The 19,782-nt window shown below is 39.5% G+C and overlaps 1 protein-coding gene and 1 long non-coding RNA gene across 7 annotated transcripts in view; one reads left to right on the top strand and one right to left on the bottom strand.

Moving 5' to 3' along the window:
- The window catches only part of LOC140335636 (uncharacterized), a 44,349-nt gene extending 30,296 nt beyond the window's left edge, over window positions 1–14,053 (bottom strand). The window contains exon 1 of the long non-coding RNA XR_011921740.1: window positions 13,990–14,053. This is a non-coding gene — a long non-coding RNA (uncharacterized lncRNA). The remainder of the gene's footprint in view (window positions 1–13,989) is intronic.
- A 3,935-nt stretch (window positions 14,054–17,988) lies between these two features.
- The window catches only part of SESTD1 (SEC14 and spectrin domain containing 1), a 98,521-nt gene continuing 96,727 nt past the window's right edge, over window positions 17,989–19,782 (top strand). For 2 of the 6 annotated variants that reach the window (XM_072418406.1, XM_072418402.1), the window contains exon 1: window positions 18,135–19,097. The gene's annotated coding sequence lies outside the window, so the exon portion shown is untranslated. Of the gene's footprint in view, window positions 18,065–18,134; window positions 19,098–19,782 lie in introns of those variants that run through there. The other 4 variants (XM_072418404.1, XM_072418407.1, XM_072418401.1 and 1 more) reach the window with 4 other exon arrangements.

Raw genomic sequence — 19,782 nt, 5'->3', positions numbered from 1 at the left:
AGGCCAAATCAAAACCAAGACAATGGAAAGTGTAATACTTCCTCAGGTTGATGTTTAATGGAACAGAGAACCTTCACATTGATGACCAATGGGGATGTTTCTGCTTACACCAGGGATCATTAAAGGTCCTAAAACAGTGGGAAACTCTTTATTTTAGTGACTATTGTGAAGCATGTCCTCCTTATAAGTTCTTAAAAAGATCATTAGTGTCAGTAATAATATATCTCAGACACAAAAATCATTTGGGGGACCCCTAGCATCCTCTGGGGGTGTAGCAGGAATGGTGAGGCTTTCTGATTATCCTAATACAGAGCCACCTAAGGGTTAATCTTTTTTAGCAAGCAAATACAAAAACATGGAATACTGAATACACGTATTGTGGATGTACAGGTGGATTTGTGTAAACTGTCTGGTCTGTGCCATTGTGATCATCTTGTGTTCTCCTTCCTACACTTGTTAGGGTCGGAGTGACCTGATAAGAAAGGTATGGCTGTTATGCCTCGATAGGTCATGAGAAAGAAAGCAGCTGGTAATATACAAAATATATTCTTGTACTAACAATTGCAAGTTTTTTCACATTATAATGTAACAAGGAAGTTTGGTCAAAATGAGCTAGCAATGGTTATGCAACGATTTATTTGGTTTAAGATCAGTGTATAATTGTTACCTACAGATATCATAGAATTGAGTGCTTACATTTTCTGGATAAGCGTAAAGAAATGACAGCTTCTCCCTCCCTCACTCTTCCCAGTTAGAGGATTTGGAAATGGGATCTTGCTCCTGAACCTGTTGCTGTTTTGGACCTCTGCACACATCTAATAAAGATAAGTACTAACTTTTAATTAAGCAGTGCCTGAGTGTTTTGTGTCGTTCTTTAACTCTTCCCGACACTTGAAGTCCCACAAATACTTCCACCTTCCTATAGGGGGAATCCTAATATCCCATATATCCATGGTTGAGAATGGCCAATTTAGAGTTATACTGCACAGAGTTCTATTTACCTGATCAAATTCATTTCAGACGGTAAAAACATGGTTAACTGAAATGTATTTACCCAAAATCATATATGGGGGACAGTAGGTTGAATAACTAAGAAAAATATCAATACTGCATGCATCCATTAAAACTAGAAGTGCTTCTACAGCTTTATAGCTTCATGTTTAAAAAAAAGTCAGTTGGAGCTTTCTCGTTCTTCCAATGCCATATCATTGATTTTCTCTAAATCCAGAGCTCATTTTAGATAATATGATGAGTTTGATAAAAAGCCAGCAATGCAAATTTAGACTAATAATATGCCTTCCCATTGATTTCTAATATGATCTAGAATTTAGAAGATGATCATTAAATATAAATAAGATCTAATAGTCTATAAGACAGTCACTATGCTTATAAAAGCACTAAACTTGAATCATCAATATTTGTAAGTAGAGATAAACTTGGAAGGAAATGTTATGGAACAAGTAAAAACATCATGCTTTTTAGCCAAGCCATTATGTTTTACGATAGTCTACTGACTATTTACTTTTATTTCTGTTCCCAAGAAGTTTACTGCAAAAAGGTAAAGTTTAACAGATCACAAATCAGTCCTCCTCTATGTTTCACCATGTGATACTCAGAGGGAGATAAATTTTAATGACATGGTCTGTAGTAGTGCTTGCCAGTTTATCAATATCTACTGACAGTGATAAGAAGTTTGAACTGCTAAATACAGCCTTACCGCCTAAACCTCAGATACTTCTGACAGGCCAGGCATACTAACTAATTGTTCAGGTCTACATGACGTGTGTGTTGACACAAGATAAAGCACAATATGCATAAAAAGAGAGCAACACAACTTTACTTTTCCCCTGTATTGTCCAGGAAATATTCATTTACCTTTGAACAAAGAGCAGTATTTAGGCGTGGAATAATTGTCGTGGAAAAGGATCTTTCACCAAACGACTGCACAATGCATGGACAAGTGTTGTGCATACAGCACCATTCTGGTCCATGGAGAGGGGAGGGGGAGAAAGACAGAGCGGCACCTCACTGCACTCTCTCCCCCTTCACTTGCATTACGATTGTTCGTTGTCCATCGTCCGTGGATCCATCAGGACGGTCGTTCGGCTGATGAATGACGAGCACTGTACACATGCAAGATTTTCATCCAATATCAGCCCTGAGCCCTGCACAAGTTATGTAGCCTTAGTCCAGGTAGTCTAGAGGTTCTTTAGCAAGACCTGTATGAATTCCTTTGTTACTTTATTGGATTTAGGGAATAAAGATGTGAATAATGAAATCTTATTTGATTAAAGCATCCTAACTAATGCCAACATAATAGAAAACCCCTTTATCCATAGCTTAAAACTATGTAATCTGAAGTCTACCCGATATAATTAGCACTCTTGTAGAGCTCTGGCTTCTATCTTCTGAATTCTTCATCCAGAAGGTCCTCAACTCTTTGAGACGAAAAGACCAGTCAGTTTTGTATGTTGTATGTTTACAGGGTGACTGGTTGCCTAAATGCCCAATTTCCATACTTATGTCAGCACTGGCTTGCTGTGTATTAAAATGTGCCTCTGTTTACTTAGCCCCACTGTTGATCCAAACCCACCTCTGCTCTGTCTGCCTCCCTGACTGCTCACCCAAGGGAACCCCTGCACAGAATTGGCCTGATTTAATTAGGTTCTCCAAGACTGGAAAAGATAAACTATCGTAAGAGAACCTGAGTGGTCCAGCAAACCAGGAATTGCTCTGGTCCAGGAATGAAAACATTTGCCTGCTAATAGCAAATTATTTTTATTAAATCCTTCCAGGTTTGCAAGATCATCCACGTTCTTCCATGATAGTCTATCCTCTAACGGAGAACCTTATTAAATCAGGCCCAATGTAACCAGTGTTGCTGAAGAACGTTTCTACTGGAAGCCTGAAGAAACAGCATATTGCATTAGTATTTGCCATAAAACAACCATTTTTGGGTTCTAGGGCAATCTAGGGAAAAACGTTTTGAAGCAGGTCATGACATGGAAAGAATGGGAGCAATAAAACATCATGCCTTCAGATAAGCGTAGAAACAAATATATAATCTAAATATTGGCATCCACTTTAATAATGTCAACAAGAATTCAAACTAATTGCACTGGGCCACCAAGCGCTCCTTCTAGGGGCTAATCCATACAGCTCTATATTTTATTAATGGCAAAAATATAGAAGTTTCATATCCATTTGAGCCTCTGCAGCAATTTTTCCCATTTGAGGCTTCGGTTTTTGAAATAGGAATCAAACCAGCTCAATAGATATATTAATGACAGTGGTCTTATATACAAAGTCAGCTTTATTACGCTATGTGCTTAAACAAGAATAAACACACAGGGCTCTACTTTTATGTATATTGATTACAGGTTTTTGTGTTCCACAAGAAAACCTACAATTCCATGTACTATCTACAATAAATATTATAGTGCACTGAAGCATGTACAGGTTTACTTGTTAAAATGCTGATCATTCGTGAATGCCTGTAATAGCAGAGCTGAGAACAAGTCATTTGGATGTGTATTACTACTTTATACTAGAGCACCTTCGGAGGAATGTGTGGGGTATTAAGAACAGGGAACTGGGTAAGATATAAAGTTGCCATAACTGATGAGCTGAAACTGTGGTAAAGGCCAGGTGAGATATACTAGAGGCACAAATGATGGACTGAAACTGGGGTAAAAGCTGGGTTAGATATACTGGTGAGCTGACACTGGGTAGGGGCTAGTTGAAATATGTTGGTGGCACTAGTTAATGGATTAATCAATCACAAATTTGTAACATGCAACAAAGAACAATCTAAATACATATAAAGTACTTAAAGTGACCTCCCTTAGTTCAGGATCCAATACCATACTAAGGTATCTATTGAAAGAACATGAAATATAGAGTCAAAATTCAGCAATGGCAGAATATTTTTTTCAGTAGGTGTAAAATGCAACCAAAAACAAAACAAGTTAAAAGTTTATACCTTGCCCCTTGTTTCCCACTAGTGGCACCTAGGTGCGGATGATGTTACTATTGTTTCAGGAAGATTCCTGATTCCTAGTTCTTCAATGGACTGAATTGTCTTTGAATTTTTCCTTGCTCTGATTTAACAAGGAGTCTTCCCAAGGGGACCTGATGTCACATCTACAAACAGCAGATAATTTGGGTAGGGGGGTAGGCCCAGACAGGGGTAGTGGACCTTCCATTTTACTGAAATGCTCTAAACACCATCAAAACGCCATATACATTTACACTGATTTTAGTAAATTGTACCACAGAAATATATTAGTCATGTTTATCAAAACACTTGCAAACAACCTTGATATATGCTAATATAAGCCTTTATAAATGGGGCTTCTGCATGAATAAATAACTGAAAATTAGCTTTGGTGAACTGACACTATTGTCATTCATGAGCCTGACAAAAGCACTGAAAAAAAATGCTTCTATATTTTGACTTTTTAACCTTCCTCATATATTTTTCTAAATAAAAAAAAGATAATGTAAATGTGTTAGATCAACTTTGTAAAAGGTTAACTATAATTATGGAATATATCAGCAAAGTCTCTGAATGGCAATGGGGTCAAGGCGTAACATTTAAAAATAAAGATCATATAAAACAACTATTTATCAAGGCCTGTAGTGAAGAGCAGTAATGCAAACATGCTGCATACATTAAAGCATTGCTCCGAGAGGTAAAGCGCAAAACACAATGGCATTTATTCTATTTACATTCCTGCTTTTCTGTATTTAGAAGTCATTCCAAAGTTAATACACTTCCATTATAGGAGAGCTAATATGTGGAACACCAAGGGATAGGAAATTTTCAAAGGAGGGATCATTCCTACATTTGCAGAACTCTGATACGATCGCTGTCATTAAAATTCCAGTACGCTTATATTTTAAACTAATTTATGCACAATAGTTAACATTTAAAGCAAAAGTTTTGGAATCCTAATAAAGTTTAACTGGCTACAGCCAAAACGTATTTACGGTTTTGAAGAGGAGAGAGGGCCAGAACTAGGTTTTCATTGCTGTTCAAAGTTTCATTTAAGAGTTTTTGCCCCAGTGACAATGTTATCACAAGGAGAGGAATTTAGGCAAAATTGCTAATGAAGGTGCTGAAAATTTGATGTTCTTGTGGTGCTTGTGTACTTGTTTGAAATTTACACTTACTTCTTGTCCTAGTAAAAATTTAACCATAATGGGAAATTAGGAAATATTTCCAGTAAATAAGTTGCTAGTACAAGAAATTACTTGTAAATTTGCCAGAAATTCTGTGTGCTCCAAACTTTTTGTTTGGACTTAAAACTGCATTAAAGTTTCAAGCAGTATTGTCAGCTCTGCTTCCCAAATTGTACCCAACCCCATTTCTCACTCGCTTCACTCATATACATTGATATTTTTCCAGAAAATCAATGCTGCCACAATGAGCCTACCCACATTCTGTATGCAGGACTTTTGGGGGATGTAGTTCTGGGGGACATGCCTACATGCTGAAATAAATATGAATACAAAGATCACTACATCACTCACTAAAATGCTGCTTAAAGTTTTTATTGGTATGGAATGCCAGTCAGCTAGCATTTTCAGATAACAGAAAAATGGCAGTCACCGTATTTATCTGGTTTACTTTCTAAGCCTCCTTTATTTGAGCCAGAATATAACATTCTCATCAGCAGCTGCGGAGGAATTATGATCAGGCACTTTAATTCCAGGTTTATTTCTTTGCTGACATGTAATTAATGTGTTGAATTACAGCTTTGCATGGTTCACCAATGGTCCAGGTATGAAATTAAAATAACTCAGGCATCTAAATGTAGGTAATTAGCATTTGGTGTGGTTCAGTAGAAGAGTACAGTTTTTTTAACTAGTTTCAATTCAGTACGCTTTCTCCGCAGGAAACAATTAATAAATATATTCAAGCTTCACTAGTAAATGCAACAAAGTCAATGACCCCACGCTATAAATGATTCACTTACAATGTATGCTGGAATATTTTGTGCTGAAATAATGAAAAGAACATTAAATTTATGGCAGGGATATAACTAACGGTATAGGATCTGAGTGTTTTGTAAATGTACTTCATACTTAAATGGTGTGAACTGTAACCTGCTTTAATAATATTATTGCTAAAGTCCACCCTACCATTTAACCAATAAATATACCAAGCTAAGAAAGGAAAAAGTAATAATCTTCTAGACAGATAAATGATTATACGATAATAAGATAAATGATTATCGTATGTAAGAATGTAATGTATTATTTACTAAGGAGACGCTGGCCCATTTTAGTGAAATAATATAAATCATCTTCAGTGCAGAATTCTTTGTTGCTCCATATGCAGCTACCACAACCAGAATTCTCTATGTTGCAACCTGACGGGTTCACTGCCTTTGATGGCATTTTTAGGCTCCAAGAGCTGTGCTCCATACTGTCTCCCAGCTGCCTAAGAAGGGGAGGGTTGTTTAGGCTGTCTGCAGGAGAGAATGTTAGGAGTTGGATGTGCACAGTGGCAGCTAAAAGCAGGATGGAGCTCATTAAAGCTGCGTACACACTTCCAATTTTTATCGTTGGAAATGAACGACGAACGAAGGACGAACGACCGATTGGCCATAAATCGTTCGTAAAAAAAGTAACCAACGACGCCGACCAACGAGGATAGTCGTTGGAAATGAACGACCGGACCGGCGGATCGGATTGGATGACGATCGTTGACCATCTATCGTGTTTACGGTCGTTCAGTGATCGTTCATGGTCTGAGCATGCGCGATGAACGAACGTTTGCTCACTTCCTGTGGTGCACGTCACTTCATGTATCGTTCAAACGATCTCATCTATCATGTGTACAATATCTGCGAATGATCGTGTCGTTATCTGTATGTACAGGATCGGTGCTATACGATTGTTCGCAGATATCGTGCAGGATCGTTCGTCGTTCGTTTACCAACGATAATAATTGGAAGTGTGTACGTACCTTTAGAACCACACTACAGATAAGATTGATGTATTTACTTTTTCAATTCCTGAATGCCACATGCTGCACTCACCCTTCTTAGCAAAAAAAGTTAACATAAATAAAATAAACATAGTTACCTTTTCCCTACCTTTTATACTGCAGGGTATAACATCACACTACTCCCAACAAAATCCTGGAGAAGACAGAGTAACCAACATCTTGTGAGATTTTGCACAAGCACAGTACAAAAACATGTTCTACATGTGATTTTGGCTACGGGAAACACAACATCATATATGTCAACAGATTGTGCAAAAATAATAAACAATTTAATACAAATCCAATAATTCAGTAATCTTCCAGTGTGACCCACAAAACATCTCTGCCCAACACCCAATTCAGCAGGTAATATGGCCACTCAATAGGCTCAGCACTTCACCCCAACACTGAAGAGGTACAGATGGAGATGATGAGAGAGTTGTGACAGGTGTAGGCTGCTCTGGAAGGCACAAGGGTTGCCTGGTTCACTTGCGGTTCCAAGACACAGGAAGAGACAGAGCTGAGGGGTGAGAAGACAGCTCGACCAAGGAAATTGTGCAGCCCAGAGCAAAGGGACAGACGACTAATGCCTCCCCCCCAAACATAAAAGTAGGAGCACACAGCGTACAAGAAACTATATTTTTTTATTTCAACTTTAGGTACTTTTAAAAAAAAAATATTTATAATACCCAGCAGTTTAGCCTCAGGGTGGCTTTTCTTGGTGTCCAGAACTTAGCCCAGAATTTTTCAAGCAGTTATCATTCTGATAATTGCTATTTTCTATTCTGATTGCATTGTGAAGAATCAAACCACTAGATTATTACAAATAGGTATTACATATAGGAAACATAATAGATGTTATTATTTTAACTGAATAATTGGATGTTTAGTGCTGTGTAAACTCACTGTAACAATTCATCTACACACATTAGCCCCGCATGCTCCATAATTTCATGACAACACCATTTTTTTTCAGAAAAGGCATTGTGTAGGGTTTTCTATTGCTCATTCAAATCTAAGAAGACATCAAGGTAAATTTTAAATAAAGTGAGATACTACTTTTAATAAAACAACTGCCAAAAATTAAGAGTTACTTTTGTACAGTTAAAGGGCTCATCTAGGGACTGTATATAATGCAATAATCCTGCTACAAAACAAAAACAAGTTAGCATGCCTAACCAATATTTTGATGTATTCATGCATTTAAATATCAACCAAAATGGTAAACTGGGTCATAAAATAACCACAACTAATCATGTAGGTGTCATTGTACAATGCGGTTCACATTGTACAACCAGATAGTAAACCTTAGCAAAGTACACTGTACTGTACGTACTGTGTTTCAAGTTCCCTCCATGGTGAAAAGGACAAGAAAGGCTGGTTTACCCAATCATCTTTTATGTAATTACTTTTTATGGTCCACAATATGGGGGTATGGCAGACGTGTCATTTATTTACATACATTGAGCTAACAAGCATCCCTCTTCCCCACCTCCAAAAGTTGGGAGGAATTGGTTCCAACAGGACAGGTTTATTACCACTGTTCTCAGCAACACATTTGATTGCGGACAACTTTAGACTGCAAAAACTCTTTTTTTAGTATGTCATATGTGATATGTATTAGCACAAGGCACAATATTCACTCCTTTTTTTTCAAAACTATTGGAATGTATCCATTAAACTACGTTAAAAAGACTGCACTCTCTTTTCTCCAACAATCTGTTTTTCATGATTTCCTGTTTATTCCTTGCTCGGATTCTGTAATCAGCAGAGGCTTTTTCCGATGCTTTATGCAGCATCACCATCCAGGAAATCAGCAATAGATTTGCAAGTTGTTCAGAAAATGCAGAGGGTTTAGTTTTGGAGCCAGAAAAGGCCGAAGTCAATATTTCCAAGTAGCTGAATTAGAGAGTCTGGAAAACATCTTCAATTCATTTTTAATAAAGGCTGATTGATAAAATAAGAAGCATGGAAAACTTAAAGAGCAAGTCAAGATGTTGTACATGGCAACCAGAAATTATGTTATATATAAAGGCTAAAAACAAAACAGCTGACACAGTTAGCGTTTTCATAATTCAGACCTGTTGTTGTTAGATAACCTTATATTTAAAATTGTAATGTATAAAAGCCTTTCAAATTAACTTTTATTTGCTTTCTTTTGATCTGGTATATCTATTTTCTGTTCAGGTGCACAAAAATACACGTTGATTCTTTCACAGGTCCAGCGAGTTTACAATTTGTTGTGCACCGTGCAGTGTTATTAGCCAGTTCACCTCTATGGACTACAGAATACTTCCCTTCCATGTTATGGGAATAAGAAGACATAGGTAACTAAGGTCACAACTCTTCCCTTCCAAGTACAGTAAGTATTGTCACTATGTACATGAAATGTGTTACTTGCAATGACATCAGGTGAAAATAAAAAAAAAGATATAGATATACATTAAGGCTTAGTATACACGCACGTTTTCCCCAGCGTTTAAAAGCCCATGTTTGAAAATCCATTCCAATGATCTAATCTACACCAGGATGTTTCCATTAGGCACTTTTATGAGTGTTATCTATTACCTTTGCAACATTTAAAAAATTAAAATGCTGAGTTAACGCTGGAAAACGCCCAAAACACGGGTAAACGCTTCCATTGATTTCAATGGGGCGTTTTCCGGCATTTATAAGCACTCGAAACATAAATGCGTTAAAAACGTGGGGAAACGCAGCATTTTAGGCAAGGCAAGCTTTAAAATGCTAATTAAAGTGCATAAAAACGAATATAAACCCAATAGGAACGTTCACATGCATTTTTAAAAACCTCTGTGTAGACCCAGCTTAAAGTTATTAAACCATAGTGACAAAAAAACAAAAATGGAGTAATGCTTTGAATCGCATATTATTTTTCTTTCCCCCCTGACTTCTATCTATCAGTTACATTAATAAGCAACATTAATGTCCCAAATTATTTGTATCACATTCCTAATTCATAAGACGATGTACTACAAAACCTTCATGGGACTTTTCGGGTACAAACAATAAAATCATAAGTTTTTATTCAATCCATTGAAAACCCAAAAACAAAAACACACATCCCGTTTTATAAAATTGGTACAATGCCACCAAAGTAATATTACACAACTTACAATAAATAACATATTTTATTCTGTGTGCGGTCACATAGCCCTGGGAACATCAATGCCAAATAGTAGGAGTCTTTCCAAAAAGTTGGTTCCTATACACTGGAATACACAAGTCTACATCAGGTACAAAAATGTATCCTATAATCTATATAGTAATAAGGTCCTTTAATGCCCACATAACACAAGCTTAATTAAAGTAATCCAACTCTGTCTATCCATTGTTAGATTCCTTGATAAGACTTCTCTTTCAGCCCTGGTTATATTCTCTACCAGAGACTCTGGGGAAACCCATGTGCAGCACATGTGTGCACAGTGTATTATAAATCTGTGCATGTGCATTGAAAGCTGTAAGATGTGCAGTGTACATGCCTAGCATAAAGTGTGTGCAGAGGCTGGGAGGGTTCATGGAAAATATAGCCCTTAGCTTAGGGCTGATCTCTGACATGTGTGATCACTCTTAAACTTGAAGAAATAGTAGGCATATCCTTTCCAAAAGGTAAATAAATGTTCCTCACCAAGTTTTGAAAACATCTAAAGATTAAACTTTAGCCGTCTCATTAACTATTTAAAATATCTTCCGTAATGGGCTCAATCTTTAAAACATGGAATCAGACATCCCCTCAAACATTCCCTCCTGGGAATCTTCCAGATCAATGAGTTTCAATGGCTGTAAGTGAATCCCACCATTGAATGTTTGAAGGAATGTCATTTCCATTATGAAAAATGTTTTAAATAGTTAATAGGACAGCTAAAGTTTAAGATAAGGGATTAATAATGCTTTAGGGTGCACATTCTGCCAAAAGTTTTTTTTTTTGTTTGGAAGAGTGTGAAAGGTCACAGCTTTTGCCAGGTGCTGTTTAGGGCTCAGTTGGAGAGCTTCTGAAACTTCCTGTTCCAGAGACAATGATGTAAAAGGAAATCTCCAACAAGGATAGTGGCAAGGCATAAAAACAATATTTCTTAGTTGACAAAGGGAAGGCTAGAAGTTGTAACAAGTCTACTTTTTGTTGTCAACATGTAAATAATCTTCCTGTGATCTGGAATGTTACAGCATTTGGTGTAAATTCAAATATTAGGATATCCAAGTGATCTGACTTCTTGTTTGCCCTTGAATAGCAATCAAGGTTATAAAGAAAGAAATGGCAGGATACTCCGACTCAATTCTCTGACAGAGTAACAATACATCCTTACTTAAGCCAGGAATGAGCATGCAAAACCTTCATGACCTTCCATGCTGTACACACAATGAAAAGAAGATGTCAAAAGAAGCCTATTTCCTCTTCTTTGCTCCAAGCTACCCGAATACAAGTATGTCACAAAGCACTGCTGCAGCCCAAATCTTTAATAACAGCAGAATTCTTTTCTACCTTAACAAGCACAATGTCACATTTCTTATTGATCCAAGTTTCAAAGGCATTCAAACATAAAGAGAATTCATAGAGTACTATTACAAATATGTGTCTGAAATAGGACCATCTTGTTCATCCATTTTTGATATGCAGCACTTAAGGTTACTTACTTAGATCGAAAAATGGACATATATCCTTTAAGATACACCTAAACCATGGCTGTGCTGCAGCTATTGCTATTGGTATCTGAGGGGATATGTTCTGGCTTACCTGCCTGTGCTCGCTATTTCCAAAGTCATTTGAATGTCAGGTCTGGGATTTCTTTTGTGCTAAGTACAAGGAAGCACAATGCAATAAAAATATCTGAAATTCTCTCTGGTTATATATCTTCAGATTTATTCGCAATGTGCCATTTTTTCAAAGTAAAGACAATCTATAGTGTTATAAATACATTTTTATATTGATATTTGTAAGCTCTTCGGGGCAGGGTCCTCTCCTCCTGTATCACTGTCTGTATTAGTCTGTCATTTGCTATCCCTATTTAATATACAGCGCTGCGTAATATGTTGGCGCTATATAAATCCTGTTTATTAATAATAATAATAATAATAATAATATTTATTTCATTGTATAGGAATATTCCACCTTTACAGCTTAACAGGTGAAGCTGTATGTAAGGATATTGCCCTGTTTTACCTTTCTTTACAGTGGAACTAAACCCATCGATACTCTCCTTGTGGGCACCACTTTCTTCTGCCATTTTTCTCCCCATATCCTCATCTTCAGGCATCTTGATTGGCCTGGTTGTGATGATGTAAGACAACACGCAGGCACGCAGGAATTCATTTATTCCTGACATGCGCAAGGACAGCTGAGATTGCCGGGTATCCCTGACAACATACACATGCCTGATTGCAACTTTTCTAATTGGTACTTTAGTTCCATTTTAAGGCAGATGCTGCAATAAACAGTCCTAAATAAGTCAGAAGAGGGTCACCTACCCTAACAATTCTGTTATCAAAAAATGGCAATATATTACCTAATAAAATAACATATCCCCTCCTATTGTGTGTAAATTTCCCCACCTCCTAGATTGTAAGCTCTTCGGGGCAGAGTCCTCTCCTCCTGTGTCACTATCTCTATTCATCTGTCATTTGCAACCCCTTAATATACAGCGCTGCGTAATATGTTGGCACTATATAAATCCTGTTTATTAATATTATTATTATTATTATTATTAATAATAATAATAGCATGGTTGGCTGGAAACAATAAGGATGGTGATGATGCTGTGTATTTTTATTGAAAATTCAACATAGTTTTTTAATAGAGGATCTCAAATACATCTGTTTATTTTAAAAAAAACTGTTTTTAAAAAACAGTATAATATACTACATTGGTTTACAAAATTGTAAATAGGAAAATAAACAATTACAGAAATGACAAACAGGAGGATAGTTCTCCCCATACAGTGTTCACATTCATTTCCTGATGTAACTCCAATAAAACTAACAACTGTGTGATAATCAACAATATTCTGGTTAACAATATTGTAATAGATAGATAGACAGATAGATGGATGGATAGAGATAGATAGATAATAGATAGATAGATAGATAGATAGATAGATAGATAGATAGATAGATAGATAGATAGATGATAGATAGGATTATAGGAGATAATAGGAGTAAGTATTATCAGTACAGGAGAGTAGCTTGTATTACTGTGCAAAATGGAAGTTAAGACTGAAGTTCAGCTTTAAATAAAGTATACAAAAAATGGAAATCCAGTTTTCACTATGCAAGAGCCACCACAATGGTTCCTACCACCAGTATGTAACAGTCTACTTATATTATGGCCATTAATTACAATGTATATATATTAGAGAGATGTGCCAAAGCTGCAGTAAACTCACATTAGGGTAAGAAAGCACATTTAGGAATGTAACATGTAAAGGCTTCTGTTTAACAATCTACAAAAAATCTCAAAATATTAAAAAATTAATTTACCCCCCCCCCTCCCAAACCCATGTCAGTCAAAGTGTATACAGAGCCAGTTTTAGAATTCTTGCTGTCTGAGGCTATCATTGAAAAGAAGACTCCCACCCCTCCCAGGTAAAAATACAAAGGCCCAGTAACAGACCCCCAATGCAGACCCCGGTAACAAACCCTTAGTGCAGACTCCCAGTGACAAACCTCAGTATAGATACCCAGTACAGATACCTAGTACAGACCCCAAGTGCAACCCCAGTACAGATCCCCAAGCAGTACAGATATCTAGTACAGAACGCCACTGACAGGCTTCAGTGCAAACCCTCAATAGCAGAACTCAATACAAAAGCTCAGTACAAACCACCCACAGAGCAGACCCTAAGTGCAGACCCTCTGTTTGGACCCTCAGTACAGACCCCTCAGTGCAGACCCCTTTCCAGTGTAGACCCCCAATAGAGACCCCCAGTGACAGACACCCCTAGTATAGACCCCATCCCAATACTAAGATTTCATTAACTTACCTGTTTCAACCCCTGCCATCTGCATTGCAAATGACGCCACACAAGTCTGAAGACCTAATTTTCCTCATGGAAGATCTGGCCCTGGGTGTAGATAACAGTGGGAGGGTTTCAGCAACAGTTGGTGCTATCTATTAAGTTACTGTTGGGCAAGACTGGCTGTAGGAAAGTGCTGAGCCGCACTCTACAGGCTTGTGAATCAGCAGTGACAATATTGATAGCTACCCCTCCATAACATTTTCCGCTCTCATTGCAGTACTATCTGGCATGACCTACATGCTGCTCAATGCTGCTCTGAATCTAGTAGTGGTGCAGCAATATTGTCCCTCCAATACAGGGAGCTGCTTTAAGTGGACTTCACCAGCAGGATCTATAGGTATATGTAGGATTGCAGGAGCAGTACAGAAAAGTAGTTTATAAATGTGCCCAGGCAAAGAAAAAATTATGAAAGTATGTTTTTTTCCCTACTAACTACATGTGGTCACCATACTAGACACATGTGACTACTGACTTATAGCTGTATATCTGTGAAATGGAAAGCATTGTTAAGCCGCATACACACGTGCAATAATAGTCGTTGGAAAGGATCTTTCACGATCGGCTGTTATTGCATGATGCATAAACATACAGCACCATTCTGCTCTATGCAGAGAGGAGAGGGAGAGTGACGGACTGCCACACTGCTGCGCGCTCTCTTCTTTCCCTTGCATTAGGATTGTTAGTCGTCCATCATTCGTGGATCCGCCAGGACGGTCGTTTGGACGATGGACGACGGACGACTGGCGCTATACACACGCCAGATTCTCGCCCGATATCGTCAAAAATTGTTGGACGTGTGTACGTAGCTTTACTTCTAATTGGTAATTTAAGAAATTTAGCAGTAAAATTTTGTGATGCCACCACTGTGTTGCTCTTCTTACTCCTTGCTGGAGGCTCTGACACAAGGAAGCAAAGCCCTGCCTTTACCAAGATGGTGGCTTCCACAAAGTGAGCTCAGCTTTTTACAGTTTTATTTGTATTTATTAAGGGATAGCAGACCTTCGTTGTGCTATTATCTGACATAATAATGACATGGGAGGCGGATTTTCTGGATATAAAAAAGGTTCTAAATTGGTGATAAAAGAATTCAAATAACAACTAAATGCAAACTCCTTCAAGATGTCCTCCAGGGCAAATCAAATGGGCAGTTCCCTTGTGATGTATGGAGGTCTACTGTTCAATCCTCTGTGGACAATGCTCTGTGATTGGCTAACACAGCTGTCAATCAGATAACAAGAGCACACAAGGCACGCATAACATACAGCACAAAACACTTATACCACATTGCACATAGCACATATAACACAATACACAAAAGTACGAAGCACAATTCCCACTTAAAAAAAGGTTACGGAGCTCCAAAGAATTCTTTCTATGGAGCAGAGTGGTCAATAAAAGGGGGCAGGGTGGAGGGGTTAGGTGTGTAAAAGGTCTAAAACCTGTGCCTAAAACCCCTTGGTTTAGGGGTTTTAAGCACAGGAGTAATATGGTGAGCATGCTAGCTATAGCATAAGGCTAGGTACACACATGCAATTGTCCTCGTCCGGTAATCGGATCAGGGCTGATATCGGACGAGAATGTTGCATGTGTACAGTCCTCAGTGTCCATCGTCCAAATGACCATCCTGGCGGATCCACGGACAAAGAACAATTAAAATGAAAGTAAAAAGGGAGAGTGCGAAGCGGGGTGCCGCTCCATCCTTCCCCCCTTCCCCTCTTTATAGAGCAGAATGGTGCTGTATGTACAGCTCTCGATCATGCATCGTGCAGTTCTTAGTGGTTGGAAAGGATCCTTCATGTCTGTTTTCTGAGACATTCTGGAGCCTTACCAAACCGAATGGTCAGCCTTTTGCTTGTTTACACACGTTAGTGCACGTGTAAAGCACCAAGACACCAAGGGAATCTATTTACAAAACATTGAATCAGACATTTCCCCAAAAATTTACAGGTGGGAATCTTCCAGATCCAGGTGTTTCATTGGCAGTAATTATTTCCCACCAGGGAATGTTTGAGGGAATGTCAGATTACCTGTTTATAAATAGAAACCAAGGACTTAAATGTGCTTGAAGATTCAAGGGGTCCTGGGTATTATTCTGCACTGGGGTCCAAGTCAAACTACGCCCGGGTATACTGAAAAAAAACAATAAAATAAAAATGGTTAGGTGATGCAAATAATAAAAAAAGAATACAGAATACACCATACAAGTGCAGCTTGTTAACGTGTTATGCATATTACAATATATTGCATTAAAGTGGAACTGAAGTTCTGCTTGTAGATTTGTATGATCAGGCAGCTCAAAATGTGACTTATCTGCATAATTGCTCCGGGTTTCTAGCAAAAATCTGAGCTGCCCATATGCAGCGTCAGCTTTAGTTACCAGGGAAATCCGGCATTCCCAGCTTCCCTTGCATGTGCCGGGATAACATATGATTATGTCATAACAGCGCAGCAAATCAAGATGGTTAGATCTTCCAGAACAGTGGTCACCAAGTCCGCAAGAATATTTTGGTGGTCTGTGGCTCTGGCCGGTGCGCCTCCCTGCGGGGTCAGGGGAAGGCCCCCTCTTGTGGGGGCACACCGGCCAGAGCTGCGGAACATCTCTCGTATGGCTTGCAGGCTTAGGGTGGTGGGGGTGGTTGTGTCTATGGCTCAAACCTGTGATGGGAGAGTGGGCAGGTTCTGGCATTATGACGTCACAATGGGAAAGTTTCTTCTCCTTTGAGTGACACATGGCCGCGCACATGCGCAGTTCGGAGTCCGTACATTTAGTGGTCCGTAACGTCCAGAAGGTTGGTAGATTGTAAACTTTTCTGGGCAGGGTCCTCTTCTCCTCCTATGTCATTGTTTGTATCTGTCATATTCAACCCCTATTTATTGTACAGAGCCGCATAATATGTTGGCGCTATATAAATCCTGTTTAATAATAATTATTAATAATGATGATTTGTTGCTTCTCTATTTTTTCAGACGTTTGCTTGTGATAGTGTTGATGCGTAGTTTTGACGCATGCAATGTGTAAGAGCGGGTCAACAGACCTTTACGTGATGCTACCTAGATTGTAAGCTCTTTGGGGCAGGGTCCTCTCCTCCTGTGTCACTGTCTGTATTCTTCTGTCATTTGCCAACCCCTATTTATTGTACAGCGCTGTGTAATATGTTGGCGCTATATAAATCCTGTATACTAAGAATATTAATGCTACTGAAGCCGGCTTGGCACCCAGGTTTTCACCAGGGACAAATAAATCCAACGCCTTTGTTTCCAGTGGGCGGTTGTGTGTTGCCATGTGTGGCGCTGGGCTGGAATGTATTGGTGTAGGGGGCCATTGATGATGAACGGCAATAGGCTAAAATACACTATGGTAATGCGCACATGGTAAAGGTTCAAGCAAGCTCTCAGTGAAAGTGAGAATTCTCACATTTTGCAGCAAAATCACTCCTTTCCAGCACTGCACCCCCTACACCGTCCAATCAAAGCACAGAGCAGCTGATTAGTACACAATGTGTCACCACCCATTGGCCTGACATAGATTGTGTAATGTTTTCTACACATTATTCCAAGCTTTATTGAATCTGATACAGGAGGACAGACTTGTAACATCTGTCCCCAGCTGGCAGCCCTCAGCTCTGTACTCCTCCCTTCTATAAATCACACTATAGGTCACCATTGACCTTCATTCCAGCACTTTTCCAGCGTACTCTCAGCTTGTCACACACATCCAGCCATCGCAGCCCGACACGCCCCTCTCTCCCCAATTCCCTCCCGACCGCATCACTTTCATTGTTTCCATGTCTGCGGTTGCCAAGGAGTCAAGATCCCAGTCTCCCTAAGAGGCGGGGCAGACATAAGGCGAAGTGCACACGTGGATGCTTAGCGGCCTATCAACTCCTTGATGCCCACCCAGTCTGCTTCGACGACCCGCCTCTTGGGGGCGTGGTTTTGGGAAGAGGGGGGCCTGTGAGTAGTGGGGAGGGGACGCAACAGGAAGTGTGGAGCGTAGCCGGAGTCGCCGCGGCCGATGCTGTAGCTGATGTAAATATTGGTGAGGATGTGTGCGTGTATAGAGCGGGCACCGGAGCTGAGAGAGCTTCGCCAAGGATAGGGGGTGTGTGTGTCCGCAGCCCGGTGCAGTTTCATAGGGAGGGACGGCTGCCTGTACCGATGCTGCATGTGCTCTGTCGGAGCTGCTGGCTATGTCAGACCGGTGTACAGTGCAGGCTGCATGGCTCACAGGCCAGTGTATGGTCACAGTGCACGAGCTGTGCAGCATGGTAACCCATAGCAACCAGTGGGGTGTGCAGCATGGTAACCCATAGCAACCAATGGCAGCTTGTTACTTACTATAGACATTGTGCACCATGCAAGGCTATCCCTATGTATCTGTGTGATATTGCCTGCATTGCCACACAGCCCCTTGCTAGCTATTGCTGGGGATAGATTTTAACCCTTCAATTCTGTGTGCTATTCCTATTAAGACAGAGATGAACCCCTTTGTGACCGCAGTCCTAGGGTTTTTCTCATCATCTTCTATTACATGTGTTGTCCTTGCTGGCATCCCTATAACATGCTTATTTATTGGCAGCCATGCTCATCCTCTGGCTTCAATCATGAGTCACCGGTTCACAAGTTCTGGTTGCTTGATCACTGTTGGTGGCCGTTAACGTTTTGAAGCCCCAAGATGTACATGACAGCCAGGAAAGTAGCGTCATCAGAAGGAAATCAGCATGGGGGTCTTTATAGATGTGATAGAGATAGAATGGCAGGATATGGATTGCTCCGGGCTTCCAGGAGCCTGTACAGGATGGAATTGCTAGCAGTCCTTGCTGACTGGCTTTCAGATCTGAAGTTCTGAATTCTGTGATTGCATGTTGGTGACTGAAAGTTTTCAAGTCCAAGGATGAACATGGCAGCCAGGGAACTAGCAGCATCAGAAAGAAGTCAGCCATGGTGTCATGCTTAGATTGCTCAGCATATCTTGTGACAAGTGAAAGAAGATTAAGATTATGGACCATTCTGGGTTTGAAGAGAGTTATACAACGTGAACATGCTAGCTGTCAGGCTGCAGTGGATCTCTGGTATGGACATTACATGCAGCGTGCCTATTATTATAGATATAATAAAGCTGGAGTCAGACAACTAGCAATTCCCAGAGGGCCACTGTGGCACCTTCAGATATCTATTGGTACAATTGATTGTATTGTTTGTGTTTGACCCCTTAAACATAAAATCTGCTTCTAGGAGCGCACTACTATGGGCAAAATATGCTTAGATGGGGCAATAACCTATACCAGCCAATCAGAATTAATCTTTATTTCTCTACACTAATATACTTTAGTTTCCATGTGTTACTGCTATTATCATAAAATAGGTGCCTGGAAAACGTTGTCACCGGGTAATTTCCATTACTTTACCAGGTGCAGTATCACAGGGAAGTGTTGCTGGAGTTTCTTAGCTAGGGACAGCAATATAATGTTTTGGGGGAGCCCTTTACCAAGGTATAAATATAAAAAGTTCAGGTAATCCAGCAGACTCAAAGGCCTCCTTTTATCAAGGCGTGAATTCTAAATGTTCAGGAGATATTTACAGGCTTTAGAGATGCCCCCTTTATCATTGTTAGGACACAACATATTCTGGTTAGGTTTTTGGAACCTGAAAAATGATACAGAATGTTCAGGTGATGTTTTTGGGGACTCGGATGCCTCCTCTTATCAAGGCATTAATACAGAACATTCAGGTCAAGTTTCTGGGATGCCAGGGGAG

The sequence above is a fragment of the Pyxicephalus adspersus genome, chromosome 7 (assembly GCF_032062135.1).
Source record: "Pyxicephalus adspersus chromosome 7, UCB_Pads_2.0, whole genome shotgun sequence".
Taxonomy (NCBI): domain Eukaryota; kingdom Metazoa; phylum Chordata; class Amphibia; order Anura; family Pyxicephalidae; genus Pyxicephalus; species Pyxicephalus adspersus.
Note: the sequence above shows the minus strand (reverse complement) of the source record. Positions and strands in the feature narration are given on the sequence as shown.